Here is a 21,827-nt window from a genome sequence, read left to right on the forward strand (position 1 = left end):
GCTGCCACCACCATGTTTGACAGTGGGGATGGTGTGTTCAGCTGTGTTGCTTTTACGCCAAACATAACGTTTTGCATTGTTGCCAAACAGTTCAATTGTGGTTTCATCTGACCAGAGCACCTTCTTCCACATGTTTGGTGTGTCTCCCAGGTGGCTTGTGGCAAACTTTATACGACACTTTTTATGGAGATCTTTAAGAAATGGCTTTCTTTTTGCCACTCTTCCATAAAGGCCAGATTTGTGCAATATACGACTGATTGTTGTCCTATGGACAGAGTCTCCCACCTCAGCTGTAGATCTCTGCAGTTCATCCAGAGTGATCATGGGCCTCTTGGCTGCATCTCTGATCGGTCTTCTCCTTGTATGAGCTGAAAGTTTAGAGGGACGGCCAGATCTTGGTAGATTTGCAGTGGTCTGATACTCCTTCCATTTCAATATTATCGCTTGCACAGTGCTCCTTGGGATGTTTAAAGCTTGGGAAATCTTTTTGTATCCAAATCCGGCTTTAAACTTCTTCACAACAGTATATCGGACCTGCCTGGTGTGTTCCTTGTTCTTCATGATGCTCTCTGCGCTTTTAACGGACCTCTGAGACTATCACAGTGCAGGTGCATTTATACGGAGACTTTATTACACACAGGTGGATTGTATTTATCATCATTAGTAATTTAGGTCAACATTGGATCATTCAGAGATCCTCACTGAACTTCTGAAGAGAGTTTGCTGCACTGAAAGTAAAGGGGCTGAATAATTTTGCACGCCCAATTTTTCAGTTTTTGATTTGTTAAAAATCAATTGTGTCCCACTTGTTGTTGATTCTTCACAAAAAAATACAGTTTTATATCTTTATGTTTGAAGCCTGAAATGTGGCAAAAGGTCGCAAAGTTCAAGGGGGCCGAATACTTTCGCAAGGCACTGTATTTGTAGTTGTCCACATATTCTAAGTCAGAACCATCCAGAGTAGTGATGCTGGCCGGGCGGGCAGGTGAGGGCAGCGATCGGTTGAAGAGCATGCATTTAGTTTTACTTGCATTTAAGAGCAGTTGGAGGCCATGGAAGGAGAGTTGTTTGGCATTGAAGCTCATCTGGAGGTTAGTTAACACAGTGTCCAACGAAGGGCCAGAGGTATACAGAATGGTGTCGTCTGCGTAGAGGTGGATCAAAGAATCACCAGCAGCGAGAGCGATATCATTGTTATATACAGAGAAAAGAATCGGCCTGAGAATTGAACCCTGTGGCACCCCAATAGAGACTGCCAGAGGTCCGGACAACAGGCCCTCCGATTTGACATACTGAACTCTATCAGAGAAGTAGTTGGTGAACCAAGCGAGGCAATCATTTGAGAAACCAAGGCTGTTGAGTCTGCCAACAAGAATGTTGTGATTGACAGAGTCGAAAGCTTTAGCCAGGTAAATGAATACGGCTGCACAGTAATGTCTCTTATCGATGGCGGTTATGATATCGTTTAGGACCTTGAGCGTGGCTGATGTGCACTCATGACCAGCTCTGAAACCAGATTGCATAGCGGAGAAGGTACGGTGAGATTCGAAATGGCCGGTAATCTGTTTGTTAACTTGGCTTTCAAAGACCAAAGAAAGGCAGGGTAGAATAGATATAGGTCTGTAGCAGTTTGGGTCTAGAGTGTCTCCCCCTTTGAAGAGGGGGATGACCGCAGCAGCTTTCCAATCTATGGGAATCTCAGACGATACGAAAGAGAGGTTGAATAGGCTAGTAGGGGTTGCAATAATTTCAGCAGATAATTTTAGAAAGAGAGGGTCCAGATTGTCTAGATTGATTTGTAGGGGTCCAGATTTTGCAGCTCTTTAGATTTGGGTGAAGGAGAAGGCGGGGGGACGATTGGGCGAGTTGCTGTGCGAGTTGCTGTGGGGAGCGCAGGGCTGTTGACCGGGGTATGGATGGCCAGGTGGAAAGCATGGCCAGCCGTAGAAAAATGCTTATTGAAATTTGCAATTATTGTGGATTTATCGGTAGTGACAGTGTTTCCTAGCCTCAGTGCAGTGGGCAGCTGGGAGGAGGTGCTCTTATTCTCCATGGACTTTACAGTGTCCCAGAACGTTTTTTGAGTTTGTGCTACAGGATGCAAATTGCTGTTTGAAAAAGCTAGCCTTAGTTTTCCTAACTGCCTGGGTATATTGGTTCCTAACTTTCCTGAAAATGTGCATATCACGGGGGCAATTCGATGCTAATGCAGAACGCCACAGGATGTTTTTGTGCTGGTCAAGGGCAGACAGGTCTGGAGTGAACCAAGGGCTATATCTATTCCTGTTTCTAAATGTTTTGAATGAAGCAGGCCTATTTAAAATGGTGAGGAAGGCACTTTTAAAGAATAACCAGGCATCCTCTACTGACGGGATGAGGTCACTGTCATTCCAGGATACGCCAGCCAGGTCGATTAGAAAGGCCTGTTCGCTGAAGTGTTTTTTTTTACCAGAGGAACAGAGGAGAAGTAGGATAAGGGTATGGCTAAAGGTTATAAGAACTGGCCGTGTAGCACGTTCAGAAACAGAGAGTAAAGGGAGCAGGTTTCTGGGCACGATAGCATAGATTCAAGGCATAATGTACAGACAAAGGTATGGTAGGAAGAGAGTACATTGGAGGTAAACCTAGGCATTGAGTAATGATGAGAGAGATATAGTCTCTAGAAACGTTTAAACCAGGTGATGTCATCGCATATGTGGGAGGTGGAACAACATGGTTGGTTAAGGCATATTGAGCATGGCTAGAGGCTCTACAGTGAAATAAGACAGTAATCACTTTTGAATTGGCAAAGTGGGTGGGGTTATATCCATCCTGTTTGGCCCTGTCCGGGGGTGTCCTCGGATGGGGCCACAGTGTCTCCTGACCCCTCCTGTCTCAGCCTCCAGTATTTATGCTGCAGTAGTTTATGTGTCGGGAGGCTAGGGTCAGTTTGTTATATCTGGAGTACTTCTCCTGTCCTATTCGGTGTCCTGTGTGAATTTAAGTGTGCTCTCTCTAATTCTCTCTTTCTTTCTCTCTCTCGGAGGACCTGAGCCCTAGGACCATGCCTCAGGACTACCTGACATGATGACTCCTTGCTGTCCCCAGTCCACCTGGCCGTGCTGCTGCTCCAGTTTCAACTGTTCTGCCTTATTATTATTGGACCATGCTGGTCATTTATGAACATTTGAACATCTTGGCCATGTTCTGTTATAATCTCCACCCGGCACAGCCAGAAGAGGACTGGCCACCCCACATAGCCTGGTTCCTCTCTAGGTTCCTTCCTAGGTTTTGGCCTTTCTAGGGAGTTTTTCCTAGCCACTGTGCTTCTACACCTGCATTGCTTGCTGTTTGGGGTTTTAGGCTGGGTGTCTGTACAGCACTTTGAGATATCAGCTGATGTACGAAGGGCTATATAAATACATTTGATTTGATTTGACTTAATCACTAACCAAGACAGTAACAGACAAGGCATATTGATTTTAGGGAGAGGAATGCGTAGCCAAGTGATCGTATGGATCCAGTGTGTGGTTGGGCTGGCTGGGGACACGGCGATTCAGACAGTTAGCAGGCCGGGACTAGCAAACTAGCATAAGGGCCTTCGAGAGGACGTAGCGATGGGGAAAAGTCTGTTTTTGCCTCCTCGTGCGGTGACGTCGATAGACCAGTCGTGGAATTAGTAGGGATCCAAGTAGCAGAGGGGTCCAAGTCCAATTGGCAAAATGGGTATAGTGGTCCAAGAAACTGGCCGATGGATCAGCTAACAGTCCAATATGCTCTAGTACTGAAGTATAATTACAAGCATTTCACAAGTGTCAAAGGCTTTTATTGACAATTACATTAAGTTGATGAAGAGTCAATATTTGCTTTGTTTCTCTTTTTCAAGACCTCTGCAATCCACCCTGGCATGCTGTCAATTAACTTCTGTGCCACATCCTGACTGATGGCAGCCCATTCTTGCATAATCAATGCTTGGAGTTTGTCAGAATTTGTGGGTTTTTGGTTGTCTACCCGCCTCTTGAGGATTGACCACAAGTTCTCAATGGGATTATGGTCTGGGGAGTTTCCTGGCCATGGACGCAAATTATCGATGTTTTGTTCCCCGAGCCACTTAGTTATCACTTTTGCCTTATGGCAAGGTGCTCCATCATGCTGGAAAAGGCATTGTTCGTCACCAAACTGTTCCTGGATGGTTGGGAGAAGTTGCTCTCATGTGTTGGTACCATTCTTTATTCATGGCTGTGTTCTTAGGCAAAATTGTGAGTGAGCCAGCTCCCTTGGCTGAAAAGCAACCCCACACATGAATGGTCTCAGGATGCTTTACTGTTGGCATGACACAGGACTGATGGTAGCGCACACCTTGTCTTCTCCGGACAAGCTTTTTCCAGATGCTCCAAACAATCGGAAAAGGGGATTCATCAGAGAAAATTACTTTACCCCAGTCCTCGGCAGTCCAATCCCTGTTTTTTTCTGGAGAGAAGTGGCTTCTTTGCAGCCATTCTTGACACCAGGCCATCCTCCAAAAGTCTTCGACTTACTGTGCATGCAGATGCACTCACACCTGCCTGCTGCCATTCCTGAGAATCTCTGTACTGGTTGTGCCACAATCCCACAGCTGAATCAACTTTAGGAGACAGTCCTGGTGCTTGCTGGACTTTCTTGGACGCCCTGAAGTCTTCTTCACAACAATTGAACCACTCTCCTTGAAGTTCTTGATGATCTGATAAATGGTTGATTTAGGTGCAATCTACACTGGCAGCAATATCCTTGCATGTGAAGCCCTTTTTGTGCAAAGCAATGGTGACAACACGTGTTTCCTTGCAGGTAACCATGGTTGACAGAGGAAGAACAATGCCTTGTCTTCGTCAACACTCACACCTGTGTTAACTTCTTTGGGACTGGGGGGCAGTATTGAGTAGCTTGGATAATAAGTTGCCCAGAGTAAACTGCCTGCTACTCAGGCCCAAAAGCTATAATACGCATATAATTAGTAGATTTGGATAGAAAACACTTTGAAGTTCCTAAAACTGTTTGAATGATGTCTGTGAGTATAACAGAACTCATATGGCAGCCAAAAACCTGAGAAGAAATCCAACTAGGAAGTGGGAAATCTGAGGTTTGTAGGTTTTCAAGTCTTTGCCTATCCAATATACAGTGTCTATGGGGTCATATTGCACTTCCCAAGGCTTCCACTAGATGTCAACAGTCTTTAGAACCTTGTTTCAGGCTTCTACTGTGAATGAGAGCTGTTTGAGTCAGGTATCTGGCAGAATGCCATGAGCTAAATCATGCGTGTGGCCGTGAGAGGTAGCTGCGTTCCTTTTCATTTCTAAAGACAAAGAAATTGTCCGGTTAAAACATTATTGAAGATTTATGATAAAAACATCCTAAAGATGAATTCTATACATCGTTTGAAATGTTTCTACGAACTGTAATATAACTTTTAAAACTTTTTGTCCGAACTAAGCAATCGTGCATTGAGCATTTGGATTACTGGGCTAAACTCGCGAACAAAAAGGAGGTATTTGGACATAAATTATGGACTTTATCGAACAAAACAAAGATTTATTGTGGAACTGGGATTCCTGGGAGTGCATTCCGATCAAGATCATCAAAGGTAAGTGAATATTTATAACGCTATTTTGGACTTTTCTGACACCTCCCCTTCTTTGGAAAATGGCTGTATGTTTTTCTGTGGCTAGGTGCTGACCTAACATAATCGCGAGGTGTGCTTTCGCCGTAAAGCCTTTTTTAAATCTGACACAGCGGTTGCATTAACTTCTTATGGCTGCAGGGTCAGTATTGAGTAGCTTGGATGAAAGGTGCCCAGAGGTGCCCAGAGTAAAAACAAAACACACATTTATTGTGTAACATGAAGTCCTGTGAGTGCCATCTGATGAAGATCATCAAAGGTTAGTGATTCATTTAATCGCTATTTCTGACTTTTGTGAGCCCTCTCCTTGGCTAGAAAATGGCTGTAATGTTTTTTGTGACTTGGTGCTGACCTAACATAATTGTTTGGTATGCTTTCGCTGTAAAGACTTTTTGAAATCGGACACTGTGGCTGGATTTACAAGAAGTTTATCTTTAAAATGGTGCATAATACTTGTATGTTTGAGGAATTTCAATTATGGGATTTCTGATGTTTTGAATTTGGCGCCCTGCAATTTCACTGGCTGTTGGCAAGGTGGGACGCTACCGTCCCACATATCCCAGATAAGTTAACGAGAGAATCACTGACATGATGTCAGCTGGTCCTTTTGTGGCAGGGCTGAAATGCAGTGGAAATGTTTTTGGGGGATTCAGTTCATTTGCATGGCAAAGAGGGACTTTGCAATTAATTGCAATTCATCTGATCACTCTTCATAACATTCCCGAGTATATGCAAATTGCCATCATACAAACTGAGGCAGCAGACTTTGTGAAAATTAATATTTGTGTCATTCTCAAAACTTTTGGCCACGACTGTACGCCCCCACCCCTGACCGTGCGCACAGAAGCATACAGTCCTCACCGAAGAATGGGGAGCCGCCCAGACCCATAGTAGTAAAATTCCACTACCTTCAGGTGAAGGAGGATGTCTCCGTAAGGCAGCGCGAGTGGCTCCCATCACCCACGACGGCCAGAATATTCGCATTTACCTGGTCTACACGGCGGCAGTCATGAAGAAGAAGTCAGCCTTCAACGAGGTGAGGGGGCTCCTACACCGCTGTCTGGACACCAAGTTCAGCATTCTTTACCCAGCTGTACTAAAGATCACTACTTCCTCCGGCGAGCAGAAGACATTCTTAGACACAAACAAGGCCAGAGAATACGTTGTCGCGGACCTACATCCACAGAACAGGCGACATAATACTAGCTAGCCATTGTAGGCTCATACTCTGACCCTGCACTAGACTTGCTAACGCAACCAGTGACCAACTAGTGCATTCATATCTTGATTAGAAATGTGCCTCCACCCTGTTGCCAAAAAAATTACAATTATTCATCCAGTCACTTAAAGTTATGAACAATGAAGGTATGTATAGGTTGTGACATGTTTTCACAAGGACAATATAGTTTGAATAGTATTTTATTTACAGTACGTGGCACAATTAGTTTTGCCAACTAGCTGTGGCTGTAAAGCCAAGGTGCTAGGTGGTGCGGTAATAATTAGCCTAGTCGCTACCTAACGCTAGCCACTGAGCTCTCTTTCCATGCCTTAATAAGATACCCTACTAACATACTGTGAGCATATTTAATACATACAAGTTTATACTCCCAAAGGACCATGTGTATTATTCTTTACTATTTGACTGGTTGGTCCGCCCTGCTTGGTGGCGGCTGGCACGGGGTTGCAGGTTGTATAGCTGAGCGAACACTGCAGGACGGGTATTAATCACAGCCAGTCATTTTTCGGTATTCTGGCTTGTTAGGATGTTCAGCAGAGGGTTACATTTATACAATGTTGAATTGTAGTTTGTTTTCCTATTTACTTATTGAATTCAATGTTTTTAGATGTTTTTAAATGTTTTTAGAGTATATACACACACACACATATATATATATACACACACACACACACATATATATATATATATATATATATATATATATATATATATATATATATATATATATACACACACACATATATATACAGTGGGGCAAAAAAGTATTTAGTCAGACACCAATTGTGCAAGTTCAAAAGATGAGAGAGGCCTGTAATTTTCATCATAGCTACACTTCAACTATGACAGACAAAATGGGGAAAAAAAATCCAGAAAATCACATTGTAGGATTTTTAATGAATTTATTTGCAAATTATGGTGGAAAATAAGTATTTGGTCACCTACAAACAAGCAAGATTTCTGGCTCTCACAGACCTGTAACTTCTTCTTTTAGAGGCTCCTCTGTCCTCCACTCGTTACCTGTTTTAATGGCACCTATTTGAACTTGTTATCAGTATAAAAGACCTGTCCACAACCTCAAACAGTCACACTCCAAACTCCACTATGGCCAAGACCAAAGAGCTGTCAAAGGACACCAGAAACAAAATTGTAGACCTGCACCAGGCTGGGAAGACTGAATCTGCAATAGGTAAGCAGCTTGGTTTGAAGAAATCAACTGTGGGAGCAATTATTAGGAAATGGAAGACATACAAGACCACTGATAATCTCCCTCGATCTGGGGCTCCACGCAAGATCTCACCCCGTGGGGTCAAAATGATCACAAGAACGGTGAGCAAAAATCCCAGAACCACACGGGGGGACCTAGTGAATGACCTGCAGAGAGCTGGGACCAAAGTAACAAAGCCTACCATCAGTAACACACTACGCCGCCAGGGACTCAAATCCTGCAGTGCCAGACGTGTCTCCCTGCTTAAGCCAGTACATGTCCAGGCCCGTCTGAAGTTTGCTAGAGAGCATTTGGATGATCCAGAAGAAGATTGGGAGAATGTCATATGGTCAGATGAAACCAAAATATAACTTGTCGTGTTTGGAGGACAAAGAATGCTGAGTTGCATCCAAAGAACACGATACCTACTGTGAAGCATGGGGGTGGAAACATCATGCTTTTGGGCTGTTTTTCTGCAAAGGGACCAGGACGACTGATCCATGTAAAGGAAAGAATGAATGGGGCCATGTATCGTGAGATTTTGAGTGAAAACTTCCTTCCATCAGCAAGGTCACTGAAGATAAAATGTGGCTGGGTCTTTCAGCATGACAATGATCCCAAACACACCGCCCAGGCAACGAACGAGTGGCTTCGTAAGAAGCATTTCAAGGTCCTGGAGTGGCCTAGCCAGTCTCCAGATCTCAACCCCATAGAAAATCTTTGGAGGGAGTTGAAAGTCCGTGTTGCCCAGCAACAGCCCCAAAACATCACTGCTCTAGAGGAGATCTGCATGGAGGAATGGGCCAAAATACCAGCAACAGTGTGTGAAAACCTTGTGAAGACTTACAGAAAACGTTTGACCTCTGTCATTGCCAACAAAGGGTATATAACAAAGTATTGAGATAAACTTTTGTTATTGACCAAATACTTATTTCCACCATAATTTGCAAATAAATTCATTAAAAATCCTACAATGTGATTTTCTGGATATTTTTTTCTCATTTTGTCTGTCATAGTTGAAGTGTACCTATGATGAAAATTACAGGCCTCTCTCGTCTTTTTAAGTGGGAGAACTTCCACAATTGGTGGCTGACTAAATACTTTTTTGCCCCACTGTATGTGTGTGTGTGTATATATATATATATGTGTGTGTGTGTGTAAATGTATATGTGTGTGTGTATATATATATATATGTGTGTGTATATATATATATATATATATATATATATATATATTATATATATATAAATACACATGCATATATATATATACACACACACATATATATATATATACACACACATACACACATATATATAATAATATGTGTGTGAATGTATTTTGTGGCATACAGCAGGTCAGCCACCAGGGGGAGACTCATTGAGGACTGGTGACAGACGGAGTATACATCACGAGGCGATGGCTCCATCTGCTGGACGTGCCAGGTCTTGACGGACTCTCCGGCCAGGACTAATTGGGGCTGATTGGGAGTTTGTGAGTAATCAATGGCTGATTGCTCACCAGCTGTACAAGTCCCATTCTGGCAGCACACAGGGGAGAGAGTTGGGGAAGAAAGGACTCCCGTATAGTTGGGGATGGTTGCAGAGGTAACAGGAGTGAGTTCAGTTTTGATCCCCCGGAGCCAAGAAGACTAGTTGAGTATCTGGGGGCAACAGCATTTGTCAGTTCGATTACAGGCTCAAAATGGCCTATTCCCTTCACAGAACAGCGCAAACTGACTCTAACCAGAATAGAAAGAGGAGTAGGAGGGCCCGGTGCACAACTGAGCAAGAGGACAAGTACATTAGAGTGTCTAGTTTGAGAAACGGACGCCTCACAAGTCCTCAACTGGCAGCTTCATTAATTAGTACCTGCAAAACACCAGTCTCAATGTCAACAGCGAAGAGGCAACTCCGGGATGCTGGCCTTCTAGGCAGAGTTTCCCTGTCCTGTGTCTGTGTTCTTTTGCCCATCTCAATCTTTTATTTTTTATTGGCCAGTCTGAGATATGGCTTTTTCTTTGCAACTCTGCATGGAAGGCCAGCATCCCGGAGTCACCTCTTCACTGTTGACGTTGAGACGGGTGTTTTGCAGGTACTATTTAATGAAGCTGCCATGTTGAGGACTTCTGGGCGTCTGTTTCTCAGTAGAGCCCTGGATAGAGCTCTACCGTGGTAACTTGACCCACTACTACTATCCTGTAGTGCCTTTAAAAAATACACTTCAACTCACATTGATGTGTTTTTACAGATCAACTGCACCCCTGATGTGCCTCACTCTACTGTGTGGGATTCGTTAAAAGCATATCTAAGGGGCCAAAATATTTCATACACAGCCTATGACAACAAACAGCGCACCAAACACTTATCAGAGATGTGGACAACAGATATGCATCTTCTCCGACTCCTGAACTCTAGAAAGAGAGACTGCTTCACCAATCGGAATTTGACCATTTTTCACCAAACAAACAGAGCATCTCTCTTGATGCTGAAAAGGCTTTCGACCAGGTTGAGTGGGAATATCTATTTACAGTACTAGAGAGATTTGGGTTTAGTCATTCCTTTCCTGGATTAAGATTTTGTACTCTTCCCCAGTGGCTTCTGTTTGCACCAACAATGTTACCTCCAGCTACTTCCCTCTCCACAGGGGGGTCAGGCAGGGTTGCTGTTTATCCCCTTTAATATGGCTATTGAACCTCTTGCTATCGCCCTGTGGGTGGAGGAGAGGATTAAGGGGCAACATAACTCACAAGGTGTCCTTATATGCAGACAGTCCTCTTTTATACATCTCTAACCCTGTGGAGTCTACACCCTATCTCTTGGACATGCTATAAGGTTTTGGGACATTCTCTGGTTATAAGTTAATTAAACAAAACAAAAAGTGTCCTTCACATTTCCACCTGAGCCTACTAAGTGTCCAGTCGAGAGGTGCTTAGATCTTAACCCTTATCTGAAGGGCACAGCCTCCAGATTATACAACATAATACAGAACATTAATCCACCTTCCTTTGCAAACACAAAATCTGCATGGGAGCAAGACATGGGTGTCGAGATACCCGATGACATTTGGCAACAAAGCGTATCCACTGTTGGATTCGGGGTTAAACTTCGAACATTGTTATACTCAGAAGTAACATTAGTTACAAAAGAGACATGAGGGGTGCCATTATGAAGCTTGGGTGCAGGGCACACAATTGCATGTGACAGTGCTGATAAGGGGAGAAACCGTTGAAGGCTCATATCACTTAGTTCCCTGCTTAGCAAGAATGATGCTAATGTTTAGCGATAAGGAGGAGACTACACCCAAAGTGGGGTATGAATACCACCACGGGGGAAGCCATGTCTGTGTCTGAATTACAGCTGTATCGACCCTTTGGGAATAATTAAACTTGGTTCAGCTTCTCTAGTGTCCGTGAGTTATTTACTCAAAATTAGAACCTAATAGGCTGACCACGCCGCTCGTGTGCGCGAGCGTTGCAAAAATAATTTAGAAATCTATGTTATTCAATTATTGCGCCAACGAGCGTTTGCATTGCCAAGGGCTAAAATAGAAATCAGTTCTATTTCTGATGCAGATCGCGCTGCAAGTCCTGCCTCTCCCATCTCCTCATTGGTTTATAGAAGCAGGTACCCACGTTCCATCTCCTCATTGGTTATACCCACGTGGGTGACTGAAAGACGAACAAGGTCAGTGGCGGTAATGCACCTAATTTATGAAAGTTGCCAATAGCAATATAAAATCAAGAGAAGAAAAAGCCCAGAAGGAAGAGAGATGACTAAATGATTTGGTTGACTGTTTTATGTGTGGATTAATTGGCGGAGTAGAGGACCTTGTGCATTTCAGGTAAAAGCAACAGCAAGCTAGCTAAATAGGACAAATTAGCTAGCAATTAACTAGCTAAATTGCCACAAATGTTTAATGCTTTTCGACCAGTCCCCAAATTAATATAATTGGTTCAGTTTGTTTTGAAATTTTAACCTGCGTGTCGTGATTGCGTTTGGTGTGGGGGGACAAAATAAATGTATGCACAATGGCACACGATGGCGCACTCGCGCAGCCGGTTTGTGTTCCGTGTAACACCACACATCATCATTTTGCATAAGGCATGGGTTTATTCAGTTTAAGGTTTTGCACCATCCTCATTACTCAAATGACAGATTGGCAAAAATATACCCGAATGTTGACCCCAAGTGTTTGAGATGCCACCAGAGTCCAGCGACTGTGGGACACATGTTTTGGTCATGCCAATCTTTGAGTGGCCTCTGGGACCCAATTTTTGAGGCATTCTCACATATGTGTAATACAACTGTTAGCTCCAACCCGGTCACTGACATTTTTGGGGTACTTCCCCTAGACCAGAATGCTACCATGCATCAGGAAAATGCTAAATAATTTTTATTGAACTTTTTTTTCTCCACTGTTTTTGTTTCTATGACTGTGTTTTTGTTTGTTTCTTTCGTAGGGGTGGGTGGTTTGGAGGGAGGGAGGGTGGGAGGGAGGGAGAGACAGAGAGAGGGAGGAAATGGACAGATGGATGGGTGGGTGGGAGAATGAGGGGTTGGGGGTTGTACTGTTTTTTTACATCTGAAAATCTAAAATAGCGTTTTTAAAAAACCCTCTAATGGTCATTCTTGAAATGGACTTTTTAAATCAAGACTAGGGCAAATCTGAGACTATTTTAAACCATGTCTGAGAAAAGTCATTTCAGTTAGTCAAATTCAATAGTGCAATTAAGAATAGGATTAGACTTAATCTGTGTCTGTGAAACCACCCCTCAGTGTATATCATACTAAATGAAGGGAGCAGATTTAGGAACCAAATCCTATGAATTGCCTTGAGACCAGGTTGATCACACAGACAACAATATTATTTTCCTCCTTCTCTTCCTACTCTCCATCCCAGCCCACAGCTGTCAGCGGCCATTCTGACCTGGCTAATCTCCAACTAAGCCCCGCCACACCCGGAGCCCGCTTTACAATTACCCACAAGGCACCTTTGTCTGACGGACAGCGGCAGATGACACCAACACAATAGCTAAATGTCAGACAGGAGATAGAGACAAGAGCCTTGGCGGCCCAGTAGCCCACCATTATGAGGCGATTCTGGAATACCAACAAAGCAAAGCATCACGGGTATCTATTATGATATCTGGCTTTCCCATTCACTGCAATTGAGGTCTTCAGTCTCTAAATGCGTCTTTGTGCAAATTTACGTGATGCTGCAGGCCAAGTTGTCTCGTTTATTTATATAGCCAATGCACAACCGTCTAGTTCGGCGGTTAGGGACAACCAATTTTTGAACATTTATTTAAATGTATTTTTACCCCCTTTTTCTCTCCACAATTTCATGATTATGATCTTGTCTCATCGCTGCAACTCCCCAACGGGCTCGGGAGAGGTGAAGATCGAGTCATGCATCCTTCGAAACATGACCCGCCAAACTGTGCTTCTTAACACCCGCTCGCTTAACCCGGGAGCCAGCTGCACCAATGTGTCAGAGGAAACATTGTTCAACGAAGTCATCCTGCATCGCCCGGCCCACCACAAGGAGTCTCTAGAGCAAGATGAGCCAAGAGTGGGGATATACAACCGTTGGAATTTTTGATATGCTGCAACCTACATTTAAAAGGACTGCCAGGGTTGGGAAGACTGAGATATGAGACTACCTATAGCAGGGTGCTCCAACTGGCAAGGTATTTAGCCCCCGAAGTTTAGATTATTTAAAATATATATATATATATATCTTAATTGTTGGGCATAAAATACTAAAAACCCCAGCAAATCAGCTACAAGTGATAAACATGTTGGAATTCTGAAATCTGTCCAACTCATCCAAACCATCTCAATTGGGTTGAGGCGGGTGATTGTGGAGGCCAGGTCATCTGATGCAGCACTCCACTCTCCTTCTTAGTCAAATAGCACTTACACAGCCTGGAGGTGTGTTGGGTCATTTTCCTGTTGAAAAACAAATGATAGTCCCACTAAGCGCAAACCAGATTGGATGGTGTATCCCTGCAGAATGCTGTGGTAGCCACATGAAGACATGAAGGCCTGATTCACGCAGTCTCCTCTGAACAGTTGATGTTGAGATGTGTCTGTTACGTGAACTCTGCAGCATTTATTTGGGCTGCAATCTGAGGTGCAGTTAACTCTAATGAACTTATCCTCTGCAGCAGAGGTAAATCTGGGTCTTTCCTGTGGCGGTCCTCATGAGAGCCAGTTTCATAGTGCTTGATGGTTTTTGCGATTGCACTTGAAGAAACTTTCAGAGTAATTTTCCATATTGACTGACCTTCATGTCTTAAAGTAATGATGGATTGTCATTTCTCTTGGCTTATTTGAGCTGTTCTTGCCATAATATTGACTTGGTCTTTTACCAAATAGGGCTATCTTCTGTATACCACCCCTGATTAGCTCAAACACATTAAGAAGGAAAGAAATTCCACAAATGAACTTTTAACCAAGGCACATCTGTTCATTGAAATGAATTCCAAGTGACTACCTCATGAAGCTGATAAGAGAGAATGCCAAGAGTGTGCAAAGCTGTCATCAAGGCAAAGGGTGGCTATTTGAAGAATCTCAAATAGAAAATATATTTTGAATTGTTTAACACTTTTTTGGTTACTACATGATTAATTTTACATGTGTAATTTCATAGTTTTGATGTCTTCACTACTATTCTACAATGTAGAAAATAGTAAAAAATAAATAAAAACCCTGGAATTAGTAGGTGTGTCCAAACTTTTGACTGGTACTGTATGTCTTTCTATCCTGTAGGACCTATATGGTTGACTGAGATATCAAGAAAGAAAGCAAGGATCATGGACAGACCTCTTCCCATTTTAGTAAGCATTGAGTCTATAAGTTTTGACTATGATAGCTTGCTATCTATGGTGACACCCAGCAGTTTAGTCTCTTCAACTTGCTCAATAGCCACATTATTTAATAATAGATCCAGATGAGGTTTACGGTTGAGCAAGTTATTTGTCCGGAAAATTATGCTTTTAGTTTGCGATATTTAGCACCAGCCTATTGCTAGTTACTCATTCTAAAACTACCTAGAGCTCTATATTAATGATGTCAGTTATTTATTTTACTGTTTCAGCCAATGTGTATACTGTTGAGTCGTCAGAGTTCATGCACACACAGGCTTTAGTCAAGGTCATTGGACAGTCAATAGTAAACACAGAAAACAACAATGGTCCAACTACACTCAACTGAATTTGCATTAGAGAGGCTTCCATTAAGGAAACCCCTCTGTGTTCTATTGGAACAGTGCCTTGCAAAAGTATTCATCCCGCTTGGAGATTTTCCTATTTTGTTGCATTACAACCTATAATTGAAATTGATTTTTATTTGGACTTCATGTAATGGACATACATAAAATAGTCAAAAGTGGATGAAGTGAAATGAAAAAAAAATATTTGTTTAAAAAAATGTAAAAAACTGAAAAGTGGTGTGTGCATATGTATTCACACCCATTGCTATGAAGCTCCTAAATAAGATCTGGTGCAACCAATTACCCTCAGAAGTCACATAATTAGTTAAATAAAGTCTACCTGTGTGCAATGTAAGTGTCACATGATCTCAGCATATATACACACACTGTTCTGCAAGGTTCCAGAGTCTGCAACACCACCAAGCAAGGGGCATCACCAAACAAGCGGCACCATGAAGACCAAGGAGCTCTCCAGACATGTGAGGGACAAAGTTGTGGAGAAATACAGATCAGGGTTGGGTTATAAAAAAATATCAGCAGCTTTGAACTTCCCACGGAGCACCATTAAATCCATAATTACAAATTGGAAAGAATATGGCACCACAACAAACCTGCCAAGAGAGGGCCGCCCACCAAAACTCACAGACAAGGAAAGGAGGGCATAAATCAGACAGCTCCACAGCGGAGATTAGAGAATCTGTCCATAGGAACCCTTTAAGCCGTACACTCCACAGAGCTGGGCTTTATGGAAGAGTGGCCAGATAAAAGCCATTGCTTAGAGAAAAAAATAAGCACACACGTTTGGTGTTCGCCAAAATACATGTGGGAGACTCCCCAAACATATGGAGAAAGGTAGTCTGGTAAGATGAGACTAAAATGTAGCTTTTTTGGCTATCAGGGAAAACGCTATGTCTGGCGCAAACCCAACACCTCTCATCACCCCGAGAACACCATCCCCACAGTGAAGCATGGTGGTGGCAGCATTATGCTGTGGGAATATGTTTCATCGGCAGGGACTGGGAAACTGGCCAGAATTGAAGGAATGATGGATGGTGCTAAATACAGGGAAATTCTTGAGGGAAACCTGTTTCAGTCCTCCAGAGATTTGAGACTAGGACGGAGGTTCACCTTCCAGCAGGACAATGACCCTAAGCATACTGCTAAAGCAACACTCAAGTGGTTTAAGGGGAAACATTTAAATGTCTTGGAATGGCCTAGTCAAAGCCCAGACCTCAATCCAATTGCCTTGAAGAATGGGCAAAAATCCCAGTGGCTAGATGTGCCAAGCTTAGAGAGACATACCCCAAGAGACTTCCAGCTGTAATTGCTGCAAAATAATGCTCTACAAAGTATTGACTTTGGGGGGTGAATAGTTATGCACGCTCAAGTTCTGTTTTTTTGTCTTATTTCTTGTTTGTTTCACAGTAAAAAAATATGTTGCACCTTCAGAGTGGTAGGCATGTTGTGTAAATCAAATGATACAAACCCACCCAAAAATCTATTTTAATTCCAGGTTGTAAGGCAACAAAATAGGAAAAATGCCAAGGGGGTGAATACTTTCACAAGCCACTGTATATCACATTTCAGGTAAGACCCAAATGCAGACTGAAGTAACAATGTTTATTGCAACAATGGGGGCAGGCAAATGACAGGCAGGGGTTGATAATCCAGAGTAGTGGGGCAAAGGTACAGGATGTCAGGCAGGCTCAGGGTGGGCAGAAAAGGTCAAAACAGTAAGAATCAATAGACAGGAACTGAGGGGAAAAACGCTGGTAAGGCTTGATGAAACAAAACCAACTGGCAACAGACAAACACAAGTATAAATCCACAGGGGATAATGTGGAAAATGTGCGACACCTGGAGGGAGGCGGAGACAATCGCAAAGACAGGTGAAACAGATCAGGGCGTGACAAGGTAACTGTCCATTCGTTTGTATTTGTAATTATTAAGGATCCCCAATTTCAGCAATATGTTATGATCAATGATATCAAAGGCTGCACTGAAGTCTAACAAAACAGCTTGTAACTTCTTATTATCAATTTATTTCAGTAATTTGAGTCAGTGCTGAGCATGTTGCATGCCCTTCCCTATAAGCATGCTCATGTTAATTTGTTTTCTGTAAAATAACATTGTATTTGGTCTAATGTGATCATTTCCAAAAGATTGCTAACAGGCTGATTGGTCTGCTGTTTGAACTATTAAAGGGTGCTTTGCTATTTTTGAGCAGCAGAATTACCTTTGCCTCCCTCCAGGCCTGAGGGCACACTCCGTCTTCTAGGCTTAGATTGAAGATGTGGCAAATAGGAGTTACAATGTATTCCACTACCAACCTCAGTAATTTACCATCCAGGTTGTCGGTTCCGGGTGATTTGTTCTTATTCATAGATCAATAATTTTTCACCTCTCCACACTAACTTTGCAGAATTCAAATCTACTGTGCTTGTCTTTCATTATTTGGTCCATTATGCATGAATACGAAGGCTCAGCATTTGTTGTTTGCATGTCATGCATAAATTTGCTAATCTTGTCAACATTTTTTTTTAAGTGGTTGGCAATATCAAAGGATTCTGTTTTGAATGAGCCATCAGCCTCAATGAAGGATGGAGAGGAATTAGCTAATTTAAGGTACTCCAGAGCTTTTTACCATCATTCTTTATATAATTTATCTTTGTTCCATAGTATAGTTTCTTCTTTTTGTTTAGTTACGTGATTTTGTTTGCCAATCTGCTGTGTTGCCAGACTTATTGTCTGTTGCAAAGAAAAAGCCATATGGGCAAAAGAACACTGCCACTGGACAGAGGAACTCTGCCTTGAAGGCCAGCATCCCGGAGTCGCCTCTTCACTGTTGACGCTGAGACTGGTGTTTTGCGGGTACCATTTAATGAAGCTGCCAGTTGAGGACTTGTGAGGCGTCTGTTTCTCAAACTAGACACTCTAATGTACTTGCCCTCTTGCTCAGTTGTTGTCATTCTATTCTGGTTAGGGCCAGTTTGCGCTGTTCTGTGAAGGGAGTAGTACACAGTGTTGTACCAGATCTTCAGTTTCTTGGCAATTTCTCACATGGAATGGCCTTCATTTCTCAGAACAAGAATAGACTGATGAGATTCAGAAGAAACTTATTTGTTTCTGGCCATTTTGAGCCTGAAATCGAACCCAAAAATGCTGATGCTCCAGATACCTCAACTAGTCTAAAGAAACCCAGTTTAATTGATGCTTTAATCAATACAACAGTTTTCAGCTGTGCTAACATAATTCTAAAAGAGTTTTCTAATGATCAATTAGCCTTTTAAAATGATAAAATTTGATTAGCTAACACAACGTGCCATTGGAACACAGGAGTGATGGTTGCTGATAATGGGCTGTATGCCTATGTAGATATTCCATAAAAAATTGTCCGTTTCCAGCTACAATAGTCATTTACAACATTAACAATGTCTACACTGTATTTCTGATCAATTTGATGTTTTTTTAATGGACAAAAAAATGTGCTTTTCTTTCAAAAACAAGGACATTTCTAAGTGACACCAAACTTTTGGATGTCATGTCCAAGGCCTGGTGATTGGATATTAGTCCTCTGATCAGATTATCTGACAGTAAACTCCATGTTACAGTGATATCACATGATGGATGCCAGGAATCTAATACAGAGAAAACTGTTAGTAACAACTAACCAGCTCAGAGAGACAAAAATGAGTAAAAGTACAGAAAACCTCAATCTCCAAGTTTCTCCTCCTGTTCCTCTAGCGAATTGTGTGACTGGCTTTAGAATACTTCATTGTCAATTTTGTGAGAAACACAAAGTGCCCAGTTTGCTGCCTAATGAACACGACCCATGTGGCATTTTTCCTAGCATGAGTCCTTTAAGTGTATCACTGTAACTCAAACACCAGTAACAAAGACCTGTTGTAAAAATTAACATCAGGTGTCAGTGTTGTAGTACTTGTTGTAGACTGAGACCGTCTCGACACCACATATTGAGTGTCTTTGTCTTGTTTCAGATACATTTTACTCATTCTTGACTCGGTCTCGGACAATGAGGACTTGTAATTTATTCCCGAGACCAGCCAAGACCAGATAAGGGAGTCACCATTGAGACCAGTGTCTCTACCTCCATATTCAATTTGATAAAAACATACAAAATAAAATACAATATTAAACAAATAAAATACAGCACAACACATATTGCACAGACAAACATAAATTTACACAAAACACAGTCAACTAAAACAAACATATTCTTCATTACAAAAATCATCTTTCCCCTGCCTGAACTGCCCTAGAGACACTAACGCATCTATTCTAAATGTATTTTGGAGATTATTCCAAACAACAAAACTAAAGGCTAACGTACCTAACTCTGTAGGCACCAAAGCAGTCTCCAGAGTTAACCAACCCTGTGAACGGATTTAATGACTTGTCATTTTAAATCTTAACAGTGAAGATAGGTTTGTGGAAGCTTGTGGTGCAGGGCTTTGTAAACAAAAATGATGTGGTTTAATGATGTGGTTTACATGACTTCAAAGAGGTTCAGCCAACCTTTTGGTAAAGAATACAGTGATGAGTAATACAACTAAGGGAGGTATGAAAAACGGCATCCAAGGGTTTAAGAGTAGAGACAGCTGCACTTTGACAAATAGTATCACCATAATCAAGAACAGACTAGAGCAAGACAAGCTCATTTGTATGTTTTTTAAACAATATATCATTGACACTCCAAATACCAAGGTATTTGTATGCAGGGACACGTTTGATTATAGAACCATCCGATGAGTGAATATGTAATCAATCTGAGACAATCTTACGAGAACTTGAAAACAATATGTCTTTTAGTTTTGCCAGTATTAAGCACACACAAAATCGGACTGTAGCCTTGTCACAGCCAGGTCATAATAGTAACATAAGCATATATACTTAACAAAAATATAAACGCAACATGCAACAATTTCAAAGATTTTACTGAGTTACAGTTCATATAGGAAAATCAGCCATTTGAAATAAATAAATTAGGCCCTTATCTATGGATTTCACATGACTGGGCAGGGGCGCAGCCATAGGTTGACCTGGGAGTGCATAGGCCAGCCAGTCCCAGCCAATCAGAATTCGTTTTCCCCCACAAAAGGACTTTATTACAGACAGAAATAACCCTCCGTTTCATCAGCTGTCCGGTTGGCTGGTCTGACTATCCCGTAGGTGAAAAAGGCGGTCCTGGGCTAGCGTGGTTACCACATGGTCTGCAGTTGTGAGGCTGGTTGGACGTAATGCCAAATTCTCTAAAGCAACGCCGGAGGTGGCTTATGGTAGAGAAATTAACATTTAATTCTCTGGCAAGAGCTCTGGTGGACATTCCTGCAGTCAACATGCCAATTGCACGATCCCACAAAAATTGAGACCTCTGTAGCATTGTGTTGGGTGATAAAACGGCACATTTTAGAGTGGCCTGCTATTGTCCTCAGCACAAGGTGCACCTGTGTAATGATCATGCTGTTTAATCAGCTTCTTGATATGCCACACCTGTCAGGTGGATGGATTATCTTGGCAAAGGAGAAATGCTCACTAACAGGGATGTAAACAAACGTGTGCACAAAATTTGAGAGAAATAAGCTTTTGTGCATATGGAAAATTTCTGGGATCTTTTATTTCAGCTCATGAAACATGGGACCAACACTTTACATGTTGCGTTTATATGTTTGTTCAGGATAGATTACAATTGTGACTCACTACCTGGATTCGGTCTTATGTAGCAAAATTTGAACTGCTGTTTTATAACATTGGATAAAAGTAGAGACTCAGAGCTACAAAATGATAAATCATACACTGCATTTTGAAGGACAATGGGAAAGTAATTCTGCTTTGAAAGTTGATAAACTTGTGAAATCATTTTTTAGAAAATGACCATTGAATGTTTTGGTATCTAGTGAAGAGCTCTTCTTTGTCTACACCCAATCAGCATCGTTCACACCCTCTTAAGCTTTAGCCCCACCCATCTCGTTTCGCTCTCGAAGCGTTCAGAGCGCACACTTGACCAATGATTTGTTTACCTCTGGATAACATGAAAACAGCCTAACCAGCTCTGCTTTTTTGCCAACGTTTAGTGACAGTACACTTTAGAGTAAGACATGTAGCTAGCTAACTAGGTAAACAATGAACCTAGCTAGGTAAACAATGTGTAATATCACACACATTAGCTAACGAGCCAGCCAGCTAACGTTACCTAGTTAAACAACAATGAACATAGTGCCAAATCATGTCATTACTACCCTGCATGAATCTGCCGGAAGCCTACTAATCAGGTTCAACGTTAGCTAGCTAACATTAGGCTGTAACTAGCAAAGCAAAGGGTTCAGGGATACGAATAATAATGTCATGCACTTAACATTAGCTAGGGAGCCAGCCAGCTAACATTAGGCTGTAACTAGCAAAGTAAACGATTCTGGGATATAACGTTTGCTAGGGAGCCAGCCAGCTAACATTTGATAGCTAGCTAGCTAACAGTACACTTTAGCTTGAAATTAAACCATTTTGTCAAAATAATA

The 21,827-nt window shown here is 42.1% G+C and overlaps 1 protein-coding gene across 3 annotated transcripts in view; it reads right to left on the reverse strand.

The window, feature by feature from the left end:
- Window positions 1-21,827, reverse strand: part of retreg1 (reticulophagy regulator 1) — a 95,636-nt gene that overhangs the window by 54,861 nt on the left and 18,948 nt on the right. The window lies entirely within an intron of this gene.

The sequence above is a fragment of the Oncorhynchus mykiss genome, chromosome 8, assembly GCF_057628025.1.
Source record: "Oncorhynchus mykiss isolate SJ-2025 chromosome 8, ASM5762802v1, whole genome shotgun sequence".
Lineage (NCBI taxonomy): Eukaryota > Metazoa > Chordata > Actinopteri > Salmoniformes > Salmonidae > Oncorhynchus > Oncorhynchus mykiss.